Source organism: Cyanistes caeruleus, unplaced genomic scaffold (assembly GCF_971803275.1).
Source record: "Cyanistes caeruleus unplaced genomic scaffold, bCyaCae1.hap1.1 HAP1_SCAFFOLD_76, whole genome shotgun sequence".
NCBI lineage: Eukaryota > Metazoa > Chordata > Aves > Passeriformes > Paridae > Cyanistes > Cyanistes caeruleus.
The window spans coordinates 904,586-917,788 of NW_028255888.1; the positions used below are offsets into that span (position 1 = coordinate 904,586).

At 45.7% G+C, this 13,203-nt stretch overlaps 1 protein-coding gene and 1 long non-coding RNA gene across 2 annotated transcripts in view; one reads left to right on the forward strand and one right to left on the reverse strand.

Moving 5' to 3' along the window:
• The window catches only part of LOC111944177 (uncharacterized), a 110,359-nt gene that overhangs the window by 50,939 nt on the left and 46,217 nt on the right, over nucleotides 1-13,203 (forward strand). The window lies entirely within an intron of this gene.
• Nucleotides 7,949-9,748, reverse strand: LOC147646902 (uncharacterized). The gene is made up of 2 exons (XR_015281760.1): nucleotides 9,369-9,748; nucleotides 7,949-8,792 (listed from the first exon to the last, which is right to left on the reverse strand). It is a non-coding gene; the product is annotated as an uncharacterized LOC147646902 (long non-coding RNA).

The window sequence follows — 13,203 nt, forward strand, 5'->3', positions numbered from 1 at the left end:
CTAGCAGGAATCGAGACTGTTTTAACCACCAAAGTTCTAAAGTTTTTTGTCTCTATGTTGTCACATGTACAAGAGAATGGTCAAGTAGTGGGGGATAAAAGAGTGTTCTGGAAGTTTATTCTGGTGGTTTTATTCTTGTAGTTTTGTTAATAAACTGTCTTTACTCCTTTTAAGTTTTAAGCCTGTTTTGCCCTTGTTCTAATCCATATCTCACAGCAAGAAAGAAGTAATTTTTTTAGTTACTGCTTTAAAACCATGACAAGGCCATCGCCTGCCCTTTTGGAACGACGCTCGCCTGTTGCTTAGGACCAACTGACCCATGTTCAACTGCTGTTCACATGGAACCCTGCTCCACTTCAGCCTTTGTAAGAGATGGTCCGAAGATTCTCCCATCTGTCTTACAACTGCTGCAAGGAAGGACCCTGAATATCACAAGGGACTCGGTACAGGGGCTCTGACCTGGTTGAGGTGGATGCTTGCCAAGTGATTGTTTGCCAGTGTGCTTGCTGTGCTGCCATGGTACACTGCCCTCGTTCCTGCTGGCGAGAAGAGATTTGTACCACACATCTGCCCCCCCTGAGCAATGGGTTTCATCACAATGGTCATCAATCTCCTCTGTTTTTGGCCTTGTGCCCCTCGCTTTGTAAAAAACTATAAAATACACCCAAATATAAAATAAAATATAATTTAATAATAATAATAATATAAAAGAAATAATTCTATAATAAATATAAAATTTATTTCTATAATAAAATATAAACATAATAATAAAAATTATAAATATTATAAAATAAAATAAAAATTGTAAAATAAACCCAAAACTTACTTTCCTTTGAGATCTCACCAACAGACAGAAGACTCTGCATCGTTGGATGGCGGAGTGGACTTCGACATTGGTAGCTATAATCCCCTTACTCTCTTTCTTTGTGCTTTGCTTTCTCCTCTTTTCCCTCTATCGCATATTAGTACTGATTAGCACTCAGTAAAGTGTGTTCTGCTGTTTGAGTCCCTGGTTTGCTGATAATCTTTTGTACTCTACGATCAAATAAAAGAGCCACATCACGAATCCCACCTTGCGGATCGTGACATAAATTGGCATCATGGACAGGATTCTGAGAGACAGAAGTGGTTGCAGGTTGTTGTGCAGTCTGTATCAGGGGAAGGACGTTTCGCTTCAGCTGCCCCTAGCCTGCCACGCTGCTGAGCAGTGTTTAGAAAGCAAGGGAGGCGACTCGAATTTCTCACAAACTGCACATGCCCAGGTGAAAAGCACCCCTACACTCATTTGATAGCTCTGTCTTCAGAATTTCACAAGGGATCTTCGAGTGCAAAAGGTGGGACTGATATTTTTTTCTATTTTGACTGCTTGGTGTAGCAGAGAGACCAGCAGATATTTTAAACTGAAAGAGTCACAAGCAGATTTGGTCTCTTCACCCATTCAGGGAAGCAAAGGGAAACATAGCATGGGCTGCGTAGTGTAACTAAGTTTTACTTTACTCCCTGTAGTGGTATTGGTCCCTTCACAAACAAAGATGAATGAAAACTCTGAAAACTCTAGTGCAAAAGATAAAGCTGCATTTTGTTTTGTTAGCAAAACATAATGCTAGGCCCTCTCCAGCTGGGGAAGAATGGGCTCAAAATAATTGGTTCAAGCTGGAAAATGTAACTGACAGAATTTGCTCCCTGCAACATGAGGCAAAGTTCAAATTTGGCCGTAATAAAGCCATAATTTGTTCTGTATTGGGAGCTTGCCTTACGTCAGCTGTAGAGGCTTGCATGAGACAAAGGTAGGAAGAAAATGCAATTAGTCAATCCCTACAAAATTTAGTTGAAAGTTTGCAAAATGAAGAAAATAATTTCTTACAAACTGCCCTGAGTGAGGAGTGTGCCAAAAACTCACAGTGTGCTGACTCCTTTAAGGAGTTGCTGGAAAAAGAAACTCCTCAGACAAATCACATATATCCTCAAGCAGATTTACATTTGGTAAAAAATTGTGGTGAAAACTGTTGCTCCCAAGTAAGACCTTTGATTAAAACAGAATATAACTACATCAATGATGAAGATCTTGATCTGCATATAACCACTAAAGAAATCCCGTACACTGCTACTGCATTGGCTAAGTTAAAAAAGGAGTACGGGCGTCTCCCTCATGACTCAGAGACAGAATACGTATTCCGAGTGTCTCTCACAGGGGGAGATCAAATTCGATGAACAGAACAAGAAGCAAGTGGTTATTTGGGACATGGTGTTTTCTTAACAACAGGAGATAACCGCAACCCATGGTCCCTAACCCAGCGAGCTGCATATTGGCCAGGGGGACTTAACCCCCTGGAAAGGGGAGATCCTGTAGCTTTGGCTGGTTCCCCAGACCAAATTCTAGAAAATATTCATAAGGCAGCTTGTTTGCAAGTGATTCATGAAAGAAAATTAAATGCTGGTTATGAATCACCAATGTTGCTACCTGTGAATGCTAAAATTATGACCCCTTTAATTTGTGGTCTTCCAGAATCACTGAAACCTACAGCAATTCTCCTCGAAACAACCATAGATGATATCCTCATGGGAGGAGATGAAAAAGAAGTAATAAAAAATAAAGATGCTGAAAAGAGTTACACTACCTGGGAAAAAGGATTGTTTGTAGTTATTCCAGCTCTCATAGAAGTAGGAAAAACTGCACAACAACAACCAATTGCATTAAAAGGCCCTTTTGAAGTTATGAAGACAGTCAGTACTGGGACTCCCCCCTCCAATGGGGTGGTCCAGAGGGCCTCAGTGAGAAAGTGGTATGCACAGATTGAACATGACTCTAACATCTTCTCAATAACAGAAGGAGCTGTAAAAAATCAGGTGATACAAAAAACTGAGAGCTTAAGTAGCAGCCATGACAAACCTGACTTGATAATTAAAGAAACCCCTCCTAATATAAAAACAGAAAAGGGTAGGCAAATTTCTAGTCTACAGTATTGGTGGAACTTGGGGGTGAAGAAAAGGGTACTGAAGGGTTTAATGGTTAACCTGCCGCTTGAAAAATTAAGTAAATTGGTCTCTCAGTGGCAGGATTCCAGCCCCATTGTACCAAGCACTCCACCTTGCCCTCAACTGATTCTGGGCAGTGGGCTGAAGCAACACCACTCACAGGTTCTGGACAGTGAGCAAAAACAATCAGCAAACTCTTGGTTCACTGATACCTCTGCCAAACGAGAGGGAGAGGTGTGGAGGTGCAGGGCAGTAGCCCTCTACCTTTCCTCTGCTGAACGAATTGTTACTGAGGAAGAAAGCAGCACTCAGGATGCAGTGCTGATAGCTGTTTGGAGTGTTTTCCAGCGTGAGGCACAGAATACCTCTCTTGTCTGTATCTACACTAACTCCTATGCTATGTTCAAGGGATATACTGAGTAGCTTCCTTTTTGGCAACAAAAGGACTGGGAAGTAAACAGGATTCAGGTATGGCAAAAGGAAAAGTGGCAAGAAATTCTACGCTTTGTGCTGGTAAGAGTGGGGATTATATCTTGGTTAGTCCAAGCTGAAGCTTTTAAAAGAACTACAGGAGAATATGCATGGGTATCCTTCGATGCCTTGGGGAAAGAGCATCGGATAAACATGTGCTGGATAATTCCATTGTTTTAATCTCCTGCCCCTATGTGGCAGACTCTGTTTTGTTTATTCTCTACAGAAGAATACCGAGGGACATGAAGATCAGATAAACCATGAACTTCCAGATTTAAAACAAATGCTGTAGCAAGGCCTATATTTAGTGTAATAATCACATACCATGATGTGAACACTCCTTTTTGTGCTAAATTACAAAACTAATGTTTTTCCTTCTTTCCTGTTAACTCAAGGTGATGATGTTTCAATACGTTGCAGACTGAGTACCGGATCCCACACTGAGCCTGTACACAGTCAAGTCGCCGGATCTCGTGGCCAGGTTAAATCTTGTGAAACTTGGAATCAAGATTGTTGGCTGAATTTAACAGCTGTACAATTGTCCTCCAAAATTGTGTGTGGTAAAAACAATACCAAATATTGGGGAGAGCTTAATGTTCATGTTGTAATACCTACCACACAGCCACCAATTAGATTGACTCCAAAAATTTCTGAAACTGGACCCTATGTAATCAGGAAAACTGGCCAACAACAAATGCTATTTAATCCAGCATGGTCTATCAAACTGTGATGGATTGGCATTTAAGAAAACAAAGAGAAACACCTAAGGAAGTTCAAACCGCTGGAGCCTGATGGGAGTTTGTCTCCTAGCCAACAGCTGGTCATTTCTAAGAATTGACAGCAGTTCTTAACCATTGAAAAGTGAGACACCACCTTAAGACCCAAGCCTGGGAATTTCTTGGTCTCTTTGTTTCCTGTCTGTGAAAGGTAACTGAGCTTTAGCTGGCTTCCCGTCCCCGGCCCAGCCCATGCGGCCCGGGCAGGGGCTGGGCTGGGCCTGCCGCGGCTCCCGGCTGGGAGATGGGGCCTGCGGGGCTTGCTCCGGGCTCTGGCCGAGCCAGGCCGGTCCCTGGCTTGGCTGCAGTTTTTGCTGTGACTGAATTCACCAGAGACTGCCAAGTAAGGAAAGAAAAGAAGCTCTTGACCTGCGGCGGGCTGAGACAGTGACCACACTCTCCAGAGCAGCCATGAACAATCTTCCATCGCAGACAACTCCAGCTGCTGCTCTGGCAGAGATCACAGAACCATCTACAAAGCCTGGGCAAGATTTTAACTCTTTCATCACCCAGATGAGACTTTCAGATTAATCCTTTTTTTCCAGAAAAAGAAAAATATAGTAATCAACATGTAAAGAGACTTTATAAACTATCAGAGACAGTAAAGAAAAGAGTTAAGCTTCAGAAGAGGTAGAGAATAAGGAGATGCTTTAATTAAGCTGAAATATTTTTCTGTTAAAGTTATGGAGATGGACAATAGTGTTCTGAAAAAACTCCTTTAATTCATGACAGAGTATATAGGGAGGAATGGAGTGTTCAAAGTGTAGATTTTGAGCAAAAGGTGGAGGAATTGTGATACAGTGAAGTGCTGGAACAGAGTGGGGAGAAGTAATAGTTGAAGATTTGAAGCCTTGAGAGGCAAAGAGAAAATTTCTTTTTTCCAGGGAAGCTCACAAAGACAAATGAAGAGAACTTTTGCCTTTGAATAACTCATCCTTAAAAATGACATCCCTAGACTCATGGCCCATAACACACCTCAGAGTGATGTGAAATGGGAGGAGAAAATATGATGACAGATTTCTGGGCATCAGAAAAATAGAAAGCTATAACAAAAATAGTTTTCTTGTGAGAAACTCCATAGATTAGCAGAAGAAGACTTCTGTTTCTCTACAAAGGCTGATGAAAAGACTCTCAGGGATTGGGACTGTTTTAAACACCTGAGTTCCAAACTTTTTTGTCTCTATGTTGTCATTTGAACGAGGGAATGGTTAAGTAGTGGGGGATAAAAAGGTTTTTCTGGAGGTTTATTCTGGTGTTCTTATTCTTGTAGTTTTGTTAATGAACTTACTTTATTCCTTTTAAGTTTTAAGCCTGTTTTGCTCTTGTTCTAATCCACATCTCATAGCAAGAAATAAGTAAATTTTCTAGTAATTTTTTAGTTACTGCTTTAAAACCACGACACTTTTGTAGTCTAAAAGGATTGCTCCTTTGAAAAAGAAGCCAAATTTTAAATTATAATTTACTTTTTCTCTCTTATTTTTTAAACCTCTTCAGGGCTTCATATAATTCTATTTTATAGCAAAAAGAACATTTGCCAAAAAAGCTTTAAAACAAATAGCCAAGCACTGATACACGGCAAAATGCTGATCTTTTTATCTTTTTTTTTACCATTTCTTATCAGTGTTTTTTCTTCTTCTGTTCACTGCAATAGCATCACAAGTAAGGAGAAAGAAAAAAGGCCACAGTCCATCATCATTTTCATCATTTTACAGAAATTTCTAAAAACTTTTGGGAATGAGGATGGGCAAAATCAGAACTACAAGAACAGGAGGCAAGTCCCATCAGAAAGAAACCAGGATTTTCCTGGAAAAAAACAATGCAATAACATTGATAAACACCAAAAAAATTCCCAAATAAAATGAAAAATTTGGGCCCTCCCAGGCCTTGGTAACCTGTTGTGTTGGAATTTCTCCTATTCCACCTCCAAGTTATTCTTTTCTCTCGCACTGTATTAAGAATGGCGAGGAGTACGACACTGACTCACTTGGCTGCATTGTCCAAGAGAGCAAAGTTTATTATTCTTAATCTACTTTTATACACATGTTTGAGAAGGTCTGAGAGGTAAAACTCCCATTGCTCATTAAAGGTACACATCACCTTCATTGCTTAAGTGGAACACCAGCCCTTGACTAAACAACACCTGCCAATTGGTGTCCTTTACCAAGAACTGTTGGGATTCCTTCTTATGCTTTCCCAGGCCAGAGAGAGAAGCCTGTGTGACTTAGTTTCACACAGGCTCTGTGCTCCCTGCCTGCTTTCAGCATCCATACGCATCCAGTGCATTTGGTTGGAATGTTATCCTTTTTTTCCCGTCTTAAAAATGCTTTTCTTCCCAGTTCCTTTGTGCTTGTTTCTACTGCGATTTCCCCATTCCCAGCACTATCCGGTATTTTTCTGGATCTGGATTCACTCCTGCCTCACTCCCTGCTGTCTCAGACACCTGAAATCCCGCCCCCCAAAAAATCCCCAAAACTCTCAGAAAACTGAATCAGCACAACTTGTATCAGCACCATCACCAGAGTGTTCCTCGACAAACAGGCAGATTATTTGGGATGAGAACCCATCATCCAGCAGATCCATGAATTCCTCCAATGTGGAGCTGGAAAAAGCTGCTAAAATCAGGATTTTGCCATTCTGGGAGTGTTTTGGAGCCCAGGTTTATTCCCATGGGGAATAAAATCCTTCCTGGTTTGAACCAATCCATTTGGAAGGCTGCACATGGCTCACCTGGGCTGGGAAAAAGCAGAAAAATCCTGGATCACACACCTGAGGGAGGGGTCTGTTAATCCTGGCTCATCCCACAAACTTCCATTCCTCAATCAGGGAAGGATGGATTAGGGAAATCCCCCGTCCAGGAGCACCTATGGCACCTCCCAAAAAAACATTTCCTTCTTTTTCCAGTTCCAGGAACCAAATTCCTGGATTATTTCCCATCAGGAAATGGGGTTAATTAAGGATCAGCTTTTTCCCAGCATTCCGGTCTTAAGCACTCCAGCCATTCTGCTATTCTCTATCCCAGGTGTGATTCAGAGGGTTGGAATCTCCTGGAAAAGGGGATTGATGGATTCTTCCTTGGAAACCCCAGGGCTCTGGTCCTGGCACATCCTGGCATTCTCACCCCCCTCAGATAAACCTGCTCCAGTTAGGAGCCCCAGGGAAGCACCAGAGCAGCCAGCTGTCAGGAACAAGGCAGATCAAGCCTGGGGGCTGCTCATGGAGCTGGATCAAGACGCACCTGGGAGCCCTCAGCAATCCAGCCAGCACCACATGGGCAGGAGGACACAGACGGCGCTGCCAGGCTGGGACAGGGCTTGTGCCTTCAGCACAACCACCAAAGGCCAAGGGGCTTCTGGCCATTTTCCCTGCACCACTGCACACCTGGACAGCTTGCTGAGCACAAGCACCCTTTTCCCCGTCTTCCCCTATGCCCTGCAGACCCTGGGCAGCAAAAGAACAGTCTTGCAGTCTGTTTATTAGAACACATCTTTTATTTATACACTACAGAAAAATGATAAAAGAACAGTCTTGAAATAAATGGAGAATGCCTGCTGGATCAGGCGGCCACAGCAGACAGAGCCTTGCAGATCAGGTCCCTGTGGAGCTCCAGCAGCACAGCCAGGCACAGCCCCACGGACGAGGACGTGTTCTTTTCCCAGCTGTGCATCTCTTTAAATACCTTCATGCAGTCTTTGGTTATTTCACTAATGGTGTGGGTGGGATTCTTATTTTTCTTTTTGAGAATTTCTTGGAAGGCTTCCTGATACAAAATGAAGGTGCCATCACTGATCTTTGATGGGATAATATCTTCCTAGTGTTTTTTCAACTGCTTTATTTTGGTTTCTTTACGCTTTGATGGCTTTTGAATTTTTTCCTGTGGCTGCTCTTCTGTTTTTCTGTTAGTTTGTAATCCAATTGAGGCTTGTTGTTTTAACATCAGATAGCATCTCTTGTCACTGATTTGTTTTGCAGTTTTGGATGGGATGTGTTCAGCAATCAGTTTATTAATGTTTTTATTACCCTCATATTGTTTTATTAGTTGGATTAGCAGATTTTCCTCCTCTTCACTCCAGCATTTCTTGTGGGCTCCTCTTGCTGATGTTTCTTTTGGTCTCATGGCTTCTAGCCTCTCCTGGTTTCTGACTGCTGGATGTGCAATTCTTTTATGTTGTCCCAGTCCAATTTTAGTTTGAAAACTCATCTGGCATACATTGCAGGGCCATTTTCCTGGGGATGGTTTTTTTATTTTACCTTTGCATTTTGGATAGTGGCAGGCAATGCTGTGAAAATTTGTATTTTCCAAATCACATTTGGTGCATTTAAATTTGCATTCTCTAATTCCATGTGCTCTGAGTAAATGTTCAATTAATCCAGGCATTTTATTCGTTTTAATACCGCAGCACGGGCAGGGTGGATTCTCATCTGGAACTGATATGACAGGGCAGTCTTCTGATTCCCCATTGTTTGGTGGTTGAATAGTGGTTTCCTCTGGCTCTGATAAAACTGCTGCTTCTTCCTGGGTGGGTGGGGGTGTGGCAGTCTTTTCCTGGCTCTTATCAATCCCGTTATCATCTAGAGGTAAGCAAGTCATTGTATCATCACAGTACACATCAGGGTATTCCTCCAGCCCCTCCCGCCCCACACAATGGGCATTACATTCTTCGGCACAATGCATCGAGTTGTAGAACTCCAGTTTTAAACTTTTCCAAACCTCCCTTCCCAATTCTGAGGGTTTAAAATTTGGGGTTTGTGGCGATTTTATATACCAGTCTTTAAAATTAGTTTGAGTCGCCGTGGACACACGGAGTAGCTTTAAAGCCTTTACCGTGGTGCCGTTTCAAAGTAAAACTAAGTCCAATTGAGGGAATATTGACTAACAGCACCCCCTCAAGCGCTGTCAGCTTTGCCCAACTTGACCTCGGGCTCGGTTTTAGGCAGGGAGCTTTTAAGGAGCTTCTGCCGATAACTTTTCGACGCAAAATCGTGAAACTGCACTTTGGGTGGCGAGTCCAAAGGCAGGGAGGCAGTGAAAAACACAACCTCACTCACACTGGGGCAGAAATCAGCTAGTTACCCTTGCGGGTATCCAGCGGGACCACGAGGAGGTCTGATTTCAGCGGCTAGGCCCAGTTAGGAATGCAAACTTACCTCTGTTAAGAGTCATAGTGACTCGACTCGAGTCGCCGGCAGAGGCGGCGAGCGGGCGGCCGCTTGCACAGGCCGGCAACGGGGCGTCCCCACCCCGCGGGGAGCAGACACGGCACCAGCCAGCAAGCGGCACCTCGGGGCGGACAGCGGGGAAAAGGAAGCAGGCGGAAGCGGGCGGTGGGACGCGGCTGGAAGCCGCCGGCCCCCGGCGTGACTCGACTCGAATCCCCGGCAGAGGCGGCGAGCGGGCGGCCGCTTGCACAGGCCGGCTCTTCGGCGGTCCGCGCAGGTCTTTGGCCCCGGGCCCGCCTCCGGGGGCTCGCCGGGCGGCCCCGCCTCTGACGTCACCCTGCCTTGGCACCGCCTTCCGGGCTTTCCCCGCCCCCCTGCGGCTTGGGTTCGGGCCGCCGCCGTCGGCCCCTCCCCGCCCACGGCCCAGGCGGCTCCTCAAGCGGCCGGCCGCTCGGCACCGCGACAACGCCTGCGGGGGCTGAGGAGCGGGCCGACGGGGCCGCCGGCGGCTTGAGGCTCGGTCTCCTCCCTTTCCGAGGAAGCTTTCTCGCCGGCGCTCTCTCGGAGGCTTTCGCTCCGACGGCGGCTTCCTTCCCGCTCGCCCCCGGCCGGCCCCACCGAAACCTGCAGGCGGACGGCAGCCCCGCTGACCGAGCCACCCGGGCAGAAACCGAGGCGGGAGCAGGGCCGCCATCTGCTCGGGCCCAGACGCGGGAGGGAGCGCCGCCGGCTTCTGAGGGTTCCCTCTTTCCCTCTCAGGGAGACGCGAAGGCGGCGAGGCGCTCAGGCCGATAGGGGAGAGCCGCTCGACGCGTCACACGGCGGCCCGCCGGCCGACAGCAGGTCTGCCCAGCCGCCGGCCGACAGCAGGTCTGCCCAGCCGCCGGCCGACAGCAGGTCTGCCCAGCCGCCGGCCGACAGCAGGTCTGCCCAGCCGCCGGCCGACAGCAGGTCTGCCCAGCCGCCGGCCGACAGCAGCCACCAAAGGCCGCTCGCGTGCCACTGGGCTCCACCCCAAAGGCCGCCAACTGCCGAGGGCCGCTGTCCTGGTTTAGGGCAAATTTGGGAGAAAACCTCCAATGGGCCTCCCCCCGGGAAGCAAACCCAGGTGGCCCTTTTCTCCCACCCCTCAACCGGTTCGGGAAGAGATTTCTCTGAGAGAAGTGGAAAAATCCTGTTTATTTCACAGGCACAGCACTACCCAGCACAAGAATGAACGATATCAAATTAAAAAACCTCTCGCCCTTCAGAAGAGATGACAAAATTCAGAGGGTCTCTTTCCTGTGGGTGTTCGCTCTGTTATCAGTCCCTCTGGCGCTGGAAAATGCCGCTGCCCAAGCTGGGCTCCCGGTAGTCCACGGGTGCAAGCTCCCGGTGCTCCCCCGAGTCCCCAGTCCAGAGCAGGTTCGATTCGTTTCAGAAAAAGGGGAAAGAAAACAGTCCAGGAAGACCTCTCTGCTCCGGCTAGTTGGAAAGCCAAGGCGATCTGTGTCTTGTTGTCTGTCTGTGCTGTAGTCAAAACTCCCGATGTGTGGGGAGCAATTACAGTCTGATAACAGACCCGGTGCTTCTTTTCCACTCACTTTTACTGTTAGATGGAATTTTTAGAATACAAAATCTGTGTCTGGTTTAGGTGGACGAATGGGGATGCAATTTAACATCATAATCAACCCAGGACACGGGGGGTCCCTCAATTTTTTTTTTCTGGAGGTTCACCCCCTTCCCCAATATTTCCTCCATCCCCCTCCCCCCAAACTGAGGTGAGAAAATATTTTTTTAATTTTTTTTCTGGCTTTTTTTTTTTTTTTACCTCCCCCCCCTTTTTTTTTTTTCCTTTTTTCATCTTTTTATTTATTTACACTTAATTTGGGGGGCCAAGGGGCAGGAATTTTGGGGTGGGGTCACCTGGGGGGACAGGAAACAGGGAGACCCCCCTCCCCAAAAAAACGGGAAAAATCCTGAGATTTCTGGTGTTTCTCCCCCCACCCGCGGCGTGAAAAAATTTATGTTCTCAGATTTTTGGTGATTTTTGGGGAGAGAGTTGCAATTTTGGTGGAGGTTTTGGGAAGGCTTGCTGGTTTTTGGGGAGTTCTCCCAGGATTTGGGGTGGAATTGGAGAAATTTGGGGGTTCAGGGGGAAATTTGGGGTTTTGGGGTGAAACTCTGAAGGTCCTGGGGGGAATTTTGGAGTTTTAGGGCAAGAATTTAAGGATTTTTTTCTAACATTTGGGTGTTTGGGGAGGAAGTCTGGGGCTTTGGGGAGAACTTTGGGGTTTTTAGGGAGAGGATTTGGGATTTGGGGAAAAAAATTGGGGATTTGGGGGGGAAAATTTGGTGGTTTTGGGGGGAAATTCAGGGGTCCTGGTGGAGTTCTGATTTTGGGAAGGGGATTTGGGGAGGATTTTTTGTGTTTTGGGGGAATTTCCATTGATGGGGAGAGGTCCTAATCCCAGTGAGGAGGGGCATTTTGGGGAGGCCTGAATTTGGGGAGGGGTCTCAGGGAGGATTCCCAATTTTGGAGTGAGATTTGGGGGATTTTCCAGCAATGGGGAGGTGTCTTGGGGGTGGGATTTGGGGAGGGGTCTCATCAGGGCACCATCCTGAGCTGGAAGCGGGGGAGATGTTGGGAGTGGAATTTGGGGAGCGTAATAAATGGAAATGATTTGTGCTAACTAAATTGTAACTATTTGGAAAGTTATTCTTAGAAGCAATCAAGGGAATTGGTGATACAAGGCAGATGTACCCCTTTGCAAATGTTACGTGTTGAAATTAAGGTACAGGATGTAGTTTTGAGGTAAGTGGTGTCCCAAGAAGAAATCAACCTTGAGATGGATAAAGTTGGAACAACTTTAGGCATAGGCCTGAAGATTATGAAGTGTAAGACTAATTAGTGGAACACAATGCTTATTTACATAACACTTAGTACACATGCAAAACCTGTAAGGTTATCCAGAGGACAATGAGGATGAGTGTAAGCCTTCATCCAAAATACCATCTAAAGGAGACTGAAGACCCCCTAGCAACAAGTGAGGCTTGCGCCATGAAGAATAGTGATGTAAAATTAAAGAATCAAAAACAGGAGGAGACTTAGGGGAAACATGAATGAATATGTATAAGCATACAGTATATAAGTTTAGTTTGAATTGCTTTGTTTTGGTACGTGAGGCAGGGTGAGAAGCCCTGCCCATACCCCAGTCAGTTTTGCTCATGCTTTAATCATACTCAATTACTAGCAAATTATATTCACATACATATATATATATGAAGATATTCACTAAATTGTACTCTTTTACTGAATTGTTTTCCTTTTATACCAAATTTCTATTCAATCCACTAAATAGTATTATTTTATTATATTGCATCCTTGTATTCAATTCACTAAATGGTATATTTTTTTCCCTTGTGTCCCGGGTTGATTATGATGTTAAATTGTATCCCCATTCGTCCACCTAACCCAGACACAGGTTCTGTATTCTTAAAATTCCATCTGAGAGTAAAAGTGAGTGGAAAAGAAGCACCGGGTCTGTTATCAGACTGTACTTGCTCCCCCCATGTCGGGAGTTTTGACTACAGCACAGACAGACAACAAGACACAGATCGCCTTGGCTTTCCAACTAGCCGGAGCAGAGAGGTCTTCCTGGACTGTTTTCTTTCCCTTTTTCTGAAAAAGAAAATCTGAATTTTCTGAGTCGAACCTGCTCTGAACTGGGGACTCGGGGGAGCACCGGGAGCTTGCCCCCGTGGACTACCGGGAGCCCAGCTTGGGCAGCGGCATTTTCCAGCACCAGAGGGACTGATAACAGAGCGAACACCCACAGGAAAG